Source organism: Hemibagrus wyckioides, linkage group LG19 (assembly GCF_019097595.1).
Source record: "Hemibagrus wyckioides isolate EC202008001 linkage group LG19, SWU_Hwy_1.0, whole genome shotgun sequence".
NCBI classification, from domain to species: Eukaryota; Metazoa; Chordata; class Actinopteri; order Siluriformes; family Bagridae; genus Hemibagrus; species Hemibagrus wyckioides.
This window is the reverse complement of record NC_080728.1, coordinates 1,585,077-1,598,412: the sequence shown is the minus strand read 5'-3', so window position 1 is coordinate 1,598,412 and position 13,336 is coordinate 1,585,077. Positions and strand designations below refer to the sequence as shown.

Below are 13,336 nucleotides of genomic sequence, written 5' to 3'. Positions count from 1 at the left end.
CATGCATTTACATACATTTAGGGACTATGGTGATACAAAATCCAGGAAATGATTAATTTGATTTAATGAAAAATACTGTCAAAAAGAATAGCAGGCAAATTTTAAATAATGTAAGACTCAATTTCCACTGTTAAACAAACTTTTATTTTAAACTAACTGCTGTACATGAAAATATAAAATAAATCACTTGTTGCACAGGATGTCAGAGACACATCCACCAAACTGCAGGGCTTTAGAAAAAGCAAAAATCTTTTATAAATACTGTGTGTGGAATCACTATTTTGTAATGTCAGTTGCAGATAGACAGCAGCAACATTAATATGTAATTATATGAAAATGTTGATCATTACTTTAATAATTGTCTTTCATGAATAAACAACCACTCTTAGAAAATGAACAAATTAAAATATTTACATTTATGGTGCTTATTTTCTGTACTAATCACTGCAAATACCTAAAATAGATCATTTTTATGCCTCCAACACTGTATTATAGCAGGGTGGGAATAACCATCTGTAATCCTTACTGCTATAATCCAAAAGGATGGGAAAATTGATAACAATAGATACACTACTTATTTGGTACACAGGATGCAAGATTGGCACACAATCTCACAAACATAAAAAATATAAAGAACATTGTCTCCATCTATTCATTCAATCTTTCCATGTATCCTAACTGTCCACCTCATCTGTCCTCTGATATGAAAACCACTGAGGTATGAGCATATTGATTCTAACATTAAACTAGTATCCAGAGTCTGCTGGTCATACACTGCTGAGAGAAAATGCGCGGTTTAAAGTCAAGTTTTCATGCTACACAGAATGTTCATGAAAATATGTTTATCCTAACCTGAGCTAATTTACTGAATCAACCAACTCACATCTCCATTCTTTCTTTTCATCCATGATGACATTAAAGTCATCTGTTGCTGCTTCTGGCATTTCATTGCTAACTGTGCCACAACAGTGATACCTGTACATTACACCTTTCACTCAGCTATTTTTAGATTGTGCACATGGCGTTCTTGGATGCGGACGTACGCATCGACACAGACAGACTCTCTGTGTCCAGCTCAGTCCTGCTCCTCCGTGGCGATGATGGCATGTGGTTAAAAATTCATAACAAACATTTAAAAGTGGGAGGGACAAAAACAGGACTTTGAAAAGTGGGGGGGGGGCATGTCCCCCCTGTCCCCAGTGGAAATCACACCCCTGACTATGTGTACCTCGATGATTTTTTAATCTTCAGTAGCTCTCTGAAGGAGCATATTGTACACATTTGCCGATTTATTTAGCTTCTTTCTCAGAACTTGTGAAGTCACAACTTATGTGACAGGCTAAGGATGCTAAAGACCAGGGAGCCAGGGAATGGCCTCAGTTCTCCTTTTTTTAAATTAAATTTAAATTTTAGTACCAGTCCACTTTGTGCTCTGATCAAGAAGACCCAAGGCAAGTTTATATGGGCTGCTTAAGCGCAGAAGGCTTTCGAGGCCTTGAAGGAGAGGCTGAATACAGTGCTTTTGATGCCGGACCCTGAGACCCAATTCATAGTAGAGGTGGATGTTTCCGATATAGGGGTGGGGGCTATCCTGTCCCAACCATCAGGACCTATAAAGGAGGTGCACCCCAGGCATCTTTCCAGATGTGCACCTAAAACAAAGAGCCCCATACAGGTCCTCATGGCCTACTTCGGCCACTACCTATACCGTCCTGCCCATGGTAACACTGCGTCACCAGACTGCCACTGTCTCAGGGAATGAGTCTAACACTAGTTGTTGTGGACTAACTTTCAAAGGCAAATTTGTCTCACTGCCTAAACTCCCCTCAGCAAGCACGCTGTATGAATACATGGCTTCCCCTCTCACTTGTTCTCGGATTGGGACCCTCAATTTGCTAGATGGTTCTGGAAGGCCTTTTGCTGCCTAGTAGGCACCATGGCCAGCCTATCCTCAGGGTTCCACCCAGAGTCAAATGGTCAGACAGAGAGGGGTACACTCCCTCTATTGTCTGGCCTCCTATAATCCTGCAACATGGGTTATACACCCAATGTGGATTGAGTACACCCATAACACACTATGGTACTCAGCTTTGGATAGGTCACCCTTTGAGTGCCAGTTTGGCTACCCCCCCACCTCTATGGAGTTAGGTGTCCTGCCTGCAGTACAAATAGGGTCTTTTATTACTTAGTGAGTTTTAATACAGGAATTTAGCATGAACAGTACAATGCATGTGATTTGAGGTGAACATGCATTAATGACAGATGCACATAAAAAATCCAACCACTTGAACGTACAAATAAACCAATTTATATTATATTGATGTACACTCATCTACAGTCCTCCAGAGAAATCACGTGTTTACACAGTTTAAAGATTCAAATTGTTTTCATTTTAATTCACCTGAACTCTGATCAGTTGATTACAGTGGCCTAGAAGGGTGAGGAAAATGGGCTTTATATAAAAAGAAACAGCTTCAAAAATCAGTTTTATTGCACGAAACACACTGCTAACCAGAAGATGAGAAATGAGAAGATGGTAAACCAGTAGGGTGACAAAATGATCTTCGATCATGGGTCCACTAGATCGTCAGGTGTGGCTATCTTGTTTTGTAACTCACCTGGTAAATTGGTGACACCTTTAGTAATAATTGTCACTGGCTAAACTGTGTACTTTCACTCATAAGTTAACTTTCTCTCTTCTTGGGTTTTTCTCTTGCCTAAATTCTTCTGTGCCTCATTTTTGATGCAGTAAAGCTTTCACTGTGCTCTCCCCAGCTCTGTGTCCCCTGCACAACCTGCTACACACATTATTTCTTGAAAGACACAAACTTAGAACCAAATATTTAAAATTCCCTTTATATCCCAAAATTAAAGAAATTCATTTTAAAATTTAAAATGTGACTTATCCAGCCAGTGAATACTTAAGACTTAGATTTGGATTGGATTCTAATAAATGTATATTTTCTATTATAGAAATCACAGAAAATTTATTTTTTCACTGAATATATATGGATGCCTTATGGTTTGACATTCATGAATGGCTTAACCAAAAGCTATCTCACCTTGGAAACTTCACTGTATAGGACATTTTCTAATGACTTGTAATGAACAATAGAAAAAATGACTTGTTGGTTAACTACCTTTTTACTGGGAAAATAGTATATACATAAATCTAAGTACTTGAAGGTGAAACCAACATTTTGTGCATTTCAAAATGAGCTTACTTCTTTTACAAAAGCCCTCCAATTCATTAAAAGGAAAACTGCATTAAGTCTTTTTTCTGTTATAGAAGAATATGATTTACAAAGAAAGTGTAACCCCTTTCAATGTTTCAATGTTTTTTTTCTCCCCTTCTTGTTGTATGTGTATTTTGCAAATTTCTCTTGAAAACATACTCACATCCTTTTTCGGTGCAAAGTATTTAGTTCAGACTACTTACGGAGCTGTTCTTTGTTTTCTATTGTGCCTGTTTTCACGTGTATTTTTTGCCTTTTGGATTTGGATTTGGATTTGATACACTGATTGAATTGGTTTCATGACCTGTGCCTGTTTTCTTGACCACACTTCTGGCTTACATATTTAGATTTTTTTGCTATTAGCTTTGTTCTTAATAAACACTGTGTTCTAGATTATTTGCTATATCCATCATCTCCATCCATTAATGAACACATCATGTCCATGAAGAACCACATCTATATACTGTATAATATGCAATTGTGTGTTTATTCCCAGTTAATTTAATCACAAAGTGTGTAAACAATATCTGAAAACTACTGCCTGCTGTACAAGGGTACAAGTAAATTTATGAATATGTAAAACAAATGATGAAAATTGAGACTAAGAGAACATGAGGGAAACTGCAAACCTAAAAAACGCTAAAAAAAATAAAAAAAAACGTTAGCCAGACCTAAAGCCGAGTGATTTCATCTGCTAAAGAGAAGAATGAAGGGAGAAAACCTCCAAAACAAACAGTGAAAGAAGATGCACGCGGCTGTGCTCAGTAGTTTCCAGCTGATTTTAGATTGTTCACTATACGGTTCTATCAGCAAGAGTTGCATGTTTCAGGTAAAAAATGATAAAACTCAAATTTTTAAACAATATCCTTCAAACAGCTTAATGTTTAATTAAACTGAACAGAAGAGGCTGAGAGGCCTATAAAACCAAGTACATACGCCATCGAAACAGCCAACTCACCTCCTTATAACACACAACTCCTTGTTCTGTGACATTAATATCACCGTTTCCGCGTGGCGTTAAATATATATATTTTTAAGTTGTCTAAACGCTTCACAGAGTCGAGACAGAGAGACTCACTTTCACTTTCGGAAGAACGATTCATAAAGAGTGATGTGTCGTTCTGACTCTTTGAGTCGGCTCTTTTGATGATTCGCTGTGAACTGAACCGCAAATCTTACGTCGAGTTGTGATCTTTTTTGACATGTCTAACAATAGTGTATTAATGAGTAACTGCTGAAAAGTTTTAATATACAGAGTATACAATTTGTACAATTTAATTATGAAATCACATAAATGTAACCAAGTGGTTTGGACAATAGTGCGCAAGCTTAAGGAAAACCCCTGTGATTTGTGTGTATATGTTAGTTGAATGAGATAATAGGAAATGCACGAAAAAGGGACGCTGCCCCTTTAAGACTGTTCTGTGCCTCAGTGCATGCTGGGTCCATGCGTGGCAGAGAAGCGGGAAAAATGCTAAGGAAAGCATGAGCCAGAAGAAACTTTACTTCTAAAGATTTGCAAATTAAACATTAAAACTTTGGAAAAAAGGACAGGAGGAGTGTTGCTTTGTTCAGCGCTGGTGGGGTATTGTTAGTAGGTGTTTTGTGTATCCAAGAGAGAGCACGTAAGTTGTATTTAATATATTGCTGTACCATGTGCTACATGTCGTAGATTGATGATTAACATGACTGTCTAATGTCAAATATTGTTGTATGCAGAGGGGAGAAGGTTCTGGAAGAGTTCCATGTATTCTCTGCTGTTCAAAGATAATTGTAAGTTTGCTTTATTTTCATCCTCTGTTGTTAATGTAAACGTTTTATTTTCTTGGCTGAATACATGTTTTGCATGTGTACATAATCGATGTGATGTGCAGTGTGACATGGATGTGTAAGCAGTTCCTAATTGTTGTTTTCTTTATTTAGGAGGCTGCTACCGTTGTCTGTTGAGGGTTAAGTTCTTTTGGGGGGACTTTAGCCAGTAGCCTTTAGGATTTAGATTTAAGCTGTAGCCATCTGTATTGTATAAGTGAGTAGATATTTGATTGACTTTATTGATTTTACTTGTTTTTCGTTTATGTTTATTTGCTTTCTGCTAAGAGCTCTCAAAGGTTAACATATTTTATGCTGTGTTTTCTCTGTAAGACGCAGTCGGGAATAAAAGATCCCCATATAAAAATATTTCTTGTGTGATTGTCCCTTTATCTTAAACTTGCCAACATAGGGCCACATAAACATTGAAGCAAATACTTAATTTTTTTAATTAATGCAATTCATTTTAATTCTCTGCTAAGATTCAATCAACTGTTTTGATATTACTGTATGCTAACGATAAAACAAGTTAATTAAATTTAAATTAAATTAAATTTAAAATTAAACAAGTAATTTAAAACATTCTAAACTTAGTAATAAAGGACTTCCAAACATGCATCATACATTATAAAACACATTACTCACTATAACGCATCAAAATATTGAAAGTCTTTAATATAAATGATCAAGTCCTTGGCTTGGTCTCGTGTACACCAAAATGATCAGTTTCAGAACTTAAAAATATGTTCAAAACATAATTTAAAGCAATAACTATCACACACATGTAGTTCATGCTGTGACCAGTGGTGTTCTGCTAAACTCAACAAAATAATTCACCAATAAATACGTAATAAGACAGTCAATATTTATCCAACAAATTAAACAGGTACTTTAAAACACTAACATTTAAAACATAGTTGTATCTATGACTGACATACTGCTGTTAGGACAAGACTGTTAAACTGCGAGAACTACGAATGCAGCAAATAAAAATATGCACTTAGAATATAATCGCCTCAAAATGTAGTACAAAAAAAGGAAAATTAAAATAAAAGATGAAATATAGGATATGAACGGATGTGTTTTAACCAAAGCTGGTCTCTTTTAACTTAAATAACCACTCAATGCTGTTAACTGTCCCGCCCTGCGCAAACACCCCAGCCAACATTGCAAGGTGGGGCCCATGTGGCACCTTATGGGCTTGAAACATGGGCCCCATACGGGTTTGTCCGAGGGTTCCACGTGGGCCCCATCTAAATTAGCCCATATGAATCTAAGAATTTCTGACAGAAACTTTAAATTATATTCATAATTGATCCTGATTCTCATTCTAGAGCTAGCCTGATGAGATATTGTACCAGTTTTAGGTAAAGTTTATAAAATCTGACAATCTATAAAGCTAATCCTGAGTCCAGTACCCACTGAAAAACCTATAATGGGCTCTTGTATATACCACATGGGCTTCACAAAATGGGACCAATATGGGCCTTATGTATGTTGCCCAGTTGGGCCCCACATTTGCCCCAGTCAGAATATACATGAGATTTATACGGGCTAATTTAGATGGACCAGCGGACAAACCCATATGGTGCCCACATGGGCCCCCCTTGCAATGTTGGCTGGGACAGAACGTTCCCCTAACGTTAGCATATTATTCTTGTTTGATGATTTTTTGGGAACCCAATAATAACGATTTAGGAACGTTCGCTAATAGTTATTTTTTTGTAATCAAAAATTAACCTTCAGAGTACGTTGCAGGAAGGTTATTTTTGTTACAACCTAAAGAGAACCTATACAGAACGTTGTCTAATGGGTTGTCTTTTTGGGTTTCATTTTGTAATCGAAAACTAACCTTCCCAGAAGATGTTTTTCCCTTCTTCTTTTAAATAACCTGAATAGAATCTATACAGAACGTTCGCTAGTGGTTATTTTTAGGTTTTGTTTAAATGAATTAGGGAGTTTTTAATAAAGGAACTCAGTTAATGTATGCGATGTGAGGTAAACATGCATTAATGACAGAAGTGTTAAAAATCCAAAACTTTCAGAGCTGAAACTAATTTATATTATTTTGATACGTTATTTGTACACACATACAGTCCTCCAACAAAATCGTGTGTGCACAATTAAAAGCTTAAAACGGAGTTTAATTTCATTTAGCCAAACTACAATCAGTTTTGTAGTTCCACAAGCTCTGAGAAACTGCTTCATTACCACGATCAGGCAGTAGAGGGCGCTCATGCATAATGTTAGTGTTTGCTTACCCTTTTCCTAGAAGGCCCCAGCAGAAGCACCCATTTCAGGTCTGGAAGCAATTTACTAGTCAACTGATGAGATGATCCAGGTCTGTTAGATTAAGGAATGTAAAGTGTTGGAACTACTCACAACTGTGTATAAGAATATTATCAATATCACACACATCACCTGACAAATATTTGTTACATACATGTGCTAAATAATGTTGTGCTTTACCAGTATTTATTTATACTTGACAATCTTATAGTGCAGTCATAAATTTTGTCATCTGATAATTGTGATGAGGGTTGAATACTGTGTCTGAATAGAACAGGGGGAACCAACACTGCATATCCATCTGTAGAATATGCATTTAGGGTACTGATGGGGATAAGACACTATGAAAACAAGAAGGAAATAATGGCCAAACTGTTACTTCACACAAATGGACTGGCAAAACACAAAAGATGATAGATGGCAGGTAAGACATTATCAAAATATGCAACGGTTAATATTACATCAGTTATACAACTGGGCAAAAACTTTTATTAAAATAGGAACAAACAAAATTAAAAAAACAGAACAAACAGTTTTATTAAAATAGGAACAAACAAAATTAAAGAAACAGAACAAACAGTTTTATTTTGGCAGGAACAATGAAAGGAACAACTGAGAAAATAGTTTTATTAAAATAGGAACAATAATAGGGTTAAAAAAAAACAGAGCACCTTTCTAGAACAATGGTGTGAAAGCTCCAGTTTCTCACACAATATTTTTCTGCAAAGGTTGACAACAATATATCTCTTTAGGTATGTTACTAACCTCCCTGGGGGAATGCAAAATGAGAAAGATCAACAGCAAGAACATTGCTGAAAAGTAAGCAATATAAAAATACTTATTACAGTAGTAGTCAGAAATAGCGTGTGTATATATCAAATTAAGAGATCCACTGGTGAGCAGCTCTAGCACTATCCAAGGGAGATAAAGAATTAGTTGCCTATTGGAAACATGTAAATGCTGATTTCACTTGGCTGCTATTTAGATATTTATTCATAAATAAATAGGTAAATAAATAAATAAAAACAGAATTTAAAACCAGTGCTTCCCAACAACTTTCAATTTAGATGTCTCCCTTGTGTGACACTTAATTCAGATCTTGAAATCAATTTTCTAATCAACTGATAAATTGTTATACAGTGCATCCAGAAATTATTCACAGTGCTTCACTTTTTCCTCATTTTGTTATGTTACATTTTGTAAAACAAAAGAGCTATATGGAGATAACTTCAGGGTGTACATCTTCCATCCATGGTACAACAACTAAGCAGACAAACTGGCAGCAGAGACAATGTCTTTTGTTATTGTGATGCTTGCTGTCGTTGCTTTTTGTCATTTTTCTTCCAATGGGAGAACTATCTTGCTGGGTTGAAGCACCAGTACACTTATGCCACTAGAAAGGAAGATGAGAAAACAGGAAAGATGATTTTAATATCATAGCTTAAAATAGTAATTTCACAAGCAATTTAATATTGGTTAGTTGAGGGAGAATTGACGGTCATCGCTGACCATTAGCTTTCATCTGTGGAATAATCTAAGGTAAATTGGTTGATGTTCATTTAAAGTATAAAGTCATACTGGAAACTCTGTCAGTGTTTGATGTATTTACACTGACCTTTCCCTAGGCTTGTGTCCGAAATTGCTATAGTGAGAGTACCTAATGCATTCATTGGTACTCATCAGTATGTGAATAGTACAAGTCAAACATACTAATTTTGGCATTGTCATGTGACATACGATGGCAGATTAAGAGCAAATGTTTTTTTTCCTTTTCATAAACCTTCTAAAAGTTAGCCACTTAATCAGGCGTTGTTGAACCACAAGAAAAAATGATCCTATTGCCCGATGGGGTAGTGCAGTGTCCGGTATTTCCATTCTGCAGCATCACGGTGGCAGCAGTAGGTCATCTACTACTACTGTATTTCTCATTTACTGATTTAAGAATACTGATAAAAACCGCACTACACTACTATACATACCGTTTGTACCTACTTTATAGTAGGGTGGAAAACAAACACCTGTTCATTCTGCCTGTCTTATATTTTTTGCTTTGGTCATATAACATTAGAAAGAAGTGTGAACAGTTTTAATTTGTTGTGTGGAAACAATGGCATCTGTGTTGTAGCTATGTTTAACTTGCTGCTCATGTTTTGCAGCATGAGTGCATCACAGTGTGAAATGTGTTTTGATGAGTGAGAGTGTGTTTAGCATTTTGCAGAAGGAGTGGATAAGATCTGCATATGTTGTCTAACTACTAAAACTTGTTTAAGGTTTTGCCAAAACAGTGATTGACTCGACAAATGGGTTTAGGCAACCAAGCATTTAGTTCAGAGAACGGAGTTTTAGCAAGTGGGTAAAAAATGGTAAGAAAACCAGTCTGCATTATACACAATATAATAGTGTACAGGAAAGGGAAAATAATGACATATGAGTATATAATATTTTTAACACAATCAGAATAGTATATTTTACATCACTAACTCCAAAATCCATTCTATTTAGAAAACAATAAAAAGAGAATTGCCCAAAAAACAGCAATTCCATCTTTTGATTACATGCTGGATAGATATTACATTATATGTTATGTCTATTCATTATTTATAATATATATAATTCATTTATATAATTCAATAATATATATTATTATAATATATATAATTCATTCTTTTAATAATTTACCACAATATTAAAGCTATTAGGTATATTACCAGGTATTATAAAGAATGACCAGCAATGTTATAAATGTTCAGTTTAAAGATTTGCACAAAAAAAATACCATTTGCAAAATTGTAGCAAAATGGTTTGACAATTAATAAAACTGTAAACAAAATTTCAACTGAAGACTAAGTCTTAAACACTTACAGTAATTTATACAGTTAATTACAGTATTTTCTATGTTGTGGATTTGTACTGCTGCACAACAGGACCCAATGCTGTCAGAGAAATCTCAAAGCGGAAGAACCCTGATCATTTGTTACATTGAGTTTTTATAAACATGATTCAAACACAGAAACAAAGAAAGATAAGCATTGTCATCCATTAGCTACAACACAACTCCTGATCAGGATAACCTTACCCAGGTCTGCCTAAGCTGATTCTAGGCCATCTCATTTCCAGTACATTGTGACTCTGACAATTTGCACAAACAATCTCACAAATAACTTTTAATCCCAAACAACTCTGCCTTTTATGGAAACATGCTAAAATATCTTTTATATCAGATGGTGGCGTTATGCCAGTCAAAAGAGCAAAGGTGTCAAAACCTGTTCCACCCAAATGTAAGTGGCTACATAATTCACACAGCCACTAATTAGTGTGATTGCTTAAGCAATCATTAGTGCGTAAGCAATCACACTCTTGTTATCGTCACTCTTTATTAGTGTGATTGCGTCAGCAATCTCACACTTGTTATGGTCACTATTTATTTTTATTATTATTATTATTATTATTATTATTATTATTATTCCGTTTTCTGTGCATGCTACTAGTCCTAAACGGTAATAGCTAAAATTATGGTTCCAACGCTAAAATGTTCATCATGTGTTTCTTAAGTGTGCTATTACTTTTCATGCTGATAAGAATTATAGTTTATTATATGGATTTGTATTTGGAATTCAGACCGCTGCTGTGTGTGTGTGTGTGTGTGTGTGACGTCAGCTAGAGTGAGGGAGGAGGGTTTTTGTTTTGTTTTTTATTTCAGAATGTCTTGCAATAGTTTAAGCAACATATCACTTAAACGGTAATAGCTAGAAACGTGTCGGAACCCAGAGCCTCCCTCCAGGTGGACACCACAGGGTGGTCCTAGAGCCTTCTCCAATTACCAATATAATCCAATAGTTGTGTAGTTCAAATTAGAAATTTGCAGAAAACGAAGAAATAAAGTACTCCTCCAGGCTTGGATGAGAAAATGCAACCGGTTTCATTTAGAAAAATATCACCGAAACTGGCACTCAAATGCATGGACTCATGAATCGATGCAGTCAAGAACACCCCCCTTCACAAATCCCCCACTATATATACCCTTTAGCCCAGCTGCCTAACCTTGCTGGATTCTATTTTTCTATGGATTGGTTTGATGTTCACCCATTATTCCCCCTGAAAAACAGTCCCATCTTTCTGTGGCCTTCATACACTCTATGGGTCAAAAGTTTTAATATTGACACATATTGTTGATCTATCTAACTTCTATTAAACCTTATTTAGCCCAAAAAACACATTTATTTCATTATACCCCTTACACCTTTAATTCAACATTCACCCACATGTTCCATGTATTTGTTGTGGTTGTTCCTGTGTAGTTCAAGGTGACTGGCTGACATTTATTAGAAATCTGAGGACTTGCCACTATTTTTATTATCACATTTACATTTACACCATTCTATGTATTCCCACTATTTAGGCCGCGAGCACTATCCTTAATTTACATCAGGTTACCCAAGTAATACTGCTAATAAGGTAAAAATAAAAGGGCAAAATAGCTCTGCGCATAGTTTAGGTTGGTTTACGTTAAGTTTGTTCATTATTTATTTATTTAGGCTAGGAGTAGTCAGTTTAATTTAATTTAATTTAAATTCCTAAATCCTCTCTATTAAAGTCTGTGCTTTTCCATTACACTTACTCGGTGTGTGGTGTCACTATGTTTACATTAAAATCCGCCACTGCAATAATATTTTGCTGGCGCTTCAATAACATCTTCTCCAAACCCCCTCCCGTCTCGGTGCCTATTGTTTAGTTCTTACTTATGCCACAAGGAGTTTTACCAACTTTCCACTTGCTACGGTAAGCTACTTTTTATTTTCATAAGATAATAAGACATGATATAACACCTTTACATTATATACAGGTAGTTTTAATTTTTCTAAAATGAACACTCTAGTCAGAATTGGGTCAAATAAGACTGTTATGGTGTTCTCGCCCTTAAGCCCAAGGATTCTGAACTTCGTCAACATGTTTTCTCAGTCTCAGTGGAGCCAACACCGTGATATGGTACGATGTGCTAGCCTAAGCCCTTTTGATGTTTACGCCAAAGCCAGAAAGTTCGAGAATAATAACCCACTAACGATGATTCAGCCAGTTTTGCTCATCTCTATTTTTATTTTTTTTTTGTCCTATAACTTCTACGTCTACGTTTGTGCTAATTTTATCTATCATAAGCTTACCCGTTGACTAATGATTATGGCAAGTGCTTAATAGTGAAAGAATTATTAGGTAACCAAGTAATCAAAGAACTATGACACTATCATCAAATAATCAATAAATTAGAGATGCTAATTAGATAGGCAACATGTTGGTGATTAACAATGAAAGTAAGTACTGATTATTGAAATCATCATATTATTAAACATAACTGAATGAATCTAATGATTAACCAATTTATCCTTAATCATTATCTATGATTAAGACATGAACAGAGATTAGATAAATTGTTTAATGATTAAACCTGACTCGGATCTATCTTAAGAATTAAAAGAAAGTATTCAAAATTGTTAAAATTAGAATTAAAATTAGCATTAACCTTCCCTTACTGATTAAAATCAAACGTACTTAATGATTAGGTATAAGACAAGTATAAGTTTGAGAAATTTCCCACGTTATACCCCCCTGTGAGACTTGCAAAGTCTCATACCTCTCTCCTTCTCCTACACACTTCCTCTAGAATATGCATCCCGTTAATGGTGATGCCATTCTATTCAATCATTTAACCCGTTCATGATTAATGATATTAATAATACTTAAAATTAATAATACACAAATAATAGCTATACTGGGCTAAAATTTCACCCATAATAACATAAAATTTTACCCATTATAATAATAATATCAATAATAAAATAATTATTATTATACTTAAGACATCATACCACCATTCCCGTTATACACATTATACCCCACCTGAAACACATGAATTTGACTCACATGAGTAGCCACATATATTTATATTTTCTAACCCACACCCCAGTTATCTATTATACGTTAAGGGTAGCTTTGTCTCAAAAATAATG

The 13,336-nt window shown here is 35.3% G+C and overlaps 1 protein-coding gene across 9 annotated transcripts in view; it reads right to left on the bottom strand.

Moving 5' to 3' along the window:
- Positions 1–13,336, bottom strand: part of LOC131370162 (NACHT, LRR and PYD domains-containing protein 12-like) — a 404,348-nt gene that overhangs the window by 370,788 nt on the left and 20,224 nt on the right. For 5 of the 9 annotated variants that reach the window (XM_058417310.1, XM_058417314.1, XM_058417311.1 and 2 more), the window contains exon 1: positions 4,195–4,354. The exons of 1 other annotated variant lie outside the window; for it this stretch is intronic. The gene's annotated coding sequence lies outside the window, so the exon portion shown is untranslated. Of the gene's footprint in view, positions 1–4,194; positions 4,355–13,336 lie in introns of those variants that run through there. 3 more of the 9 variants (XM_058417307.1, XM_058417309.1, XM_058417308.1) reach the window with 2 other exon arrangements.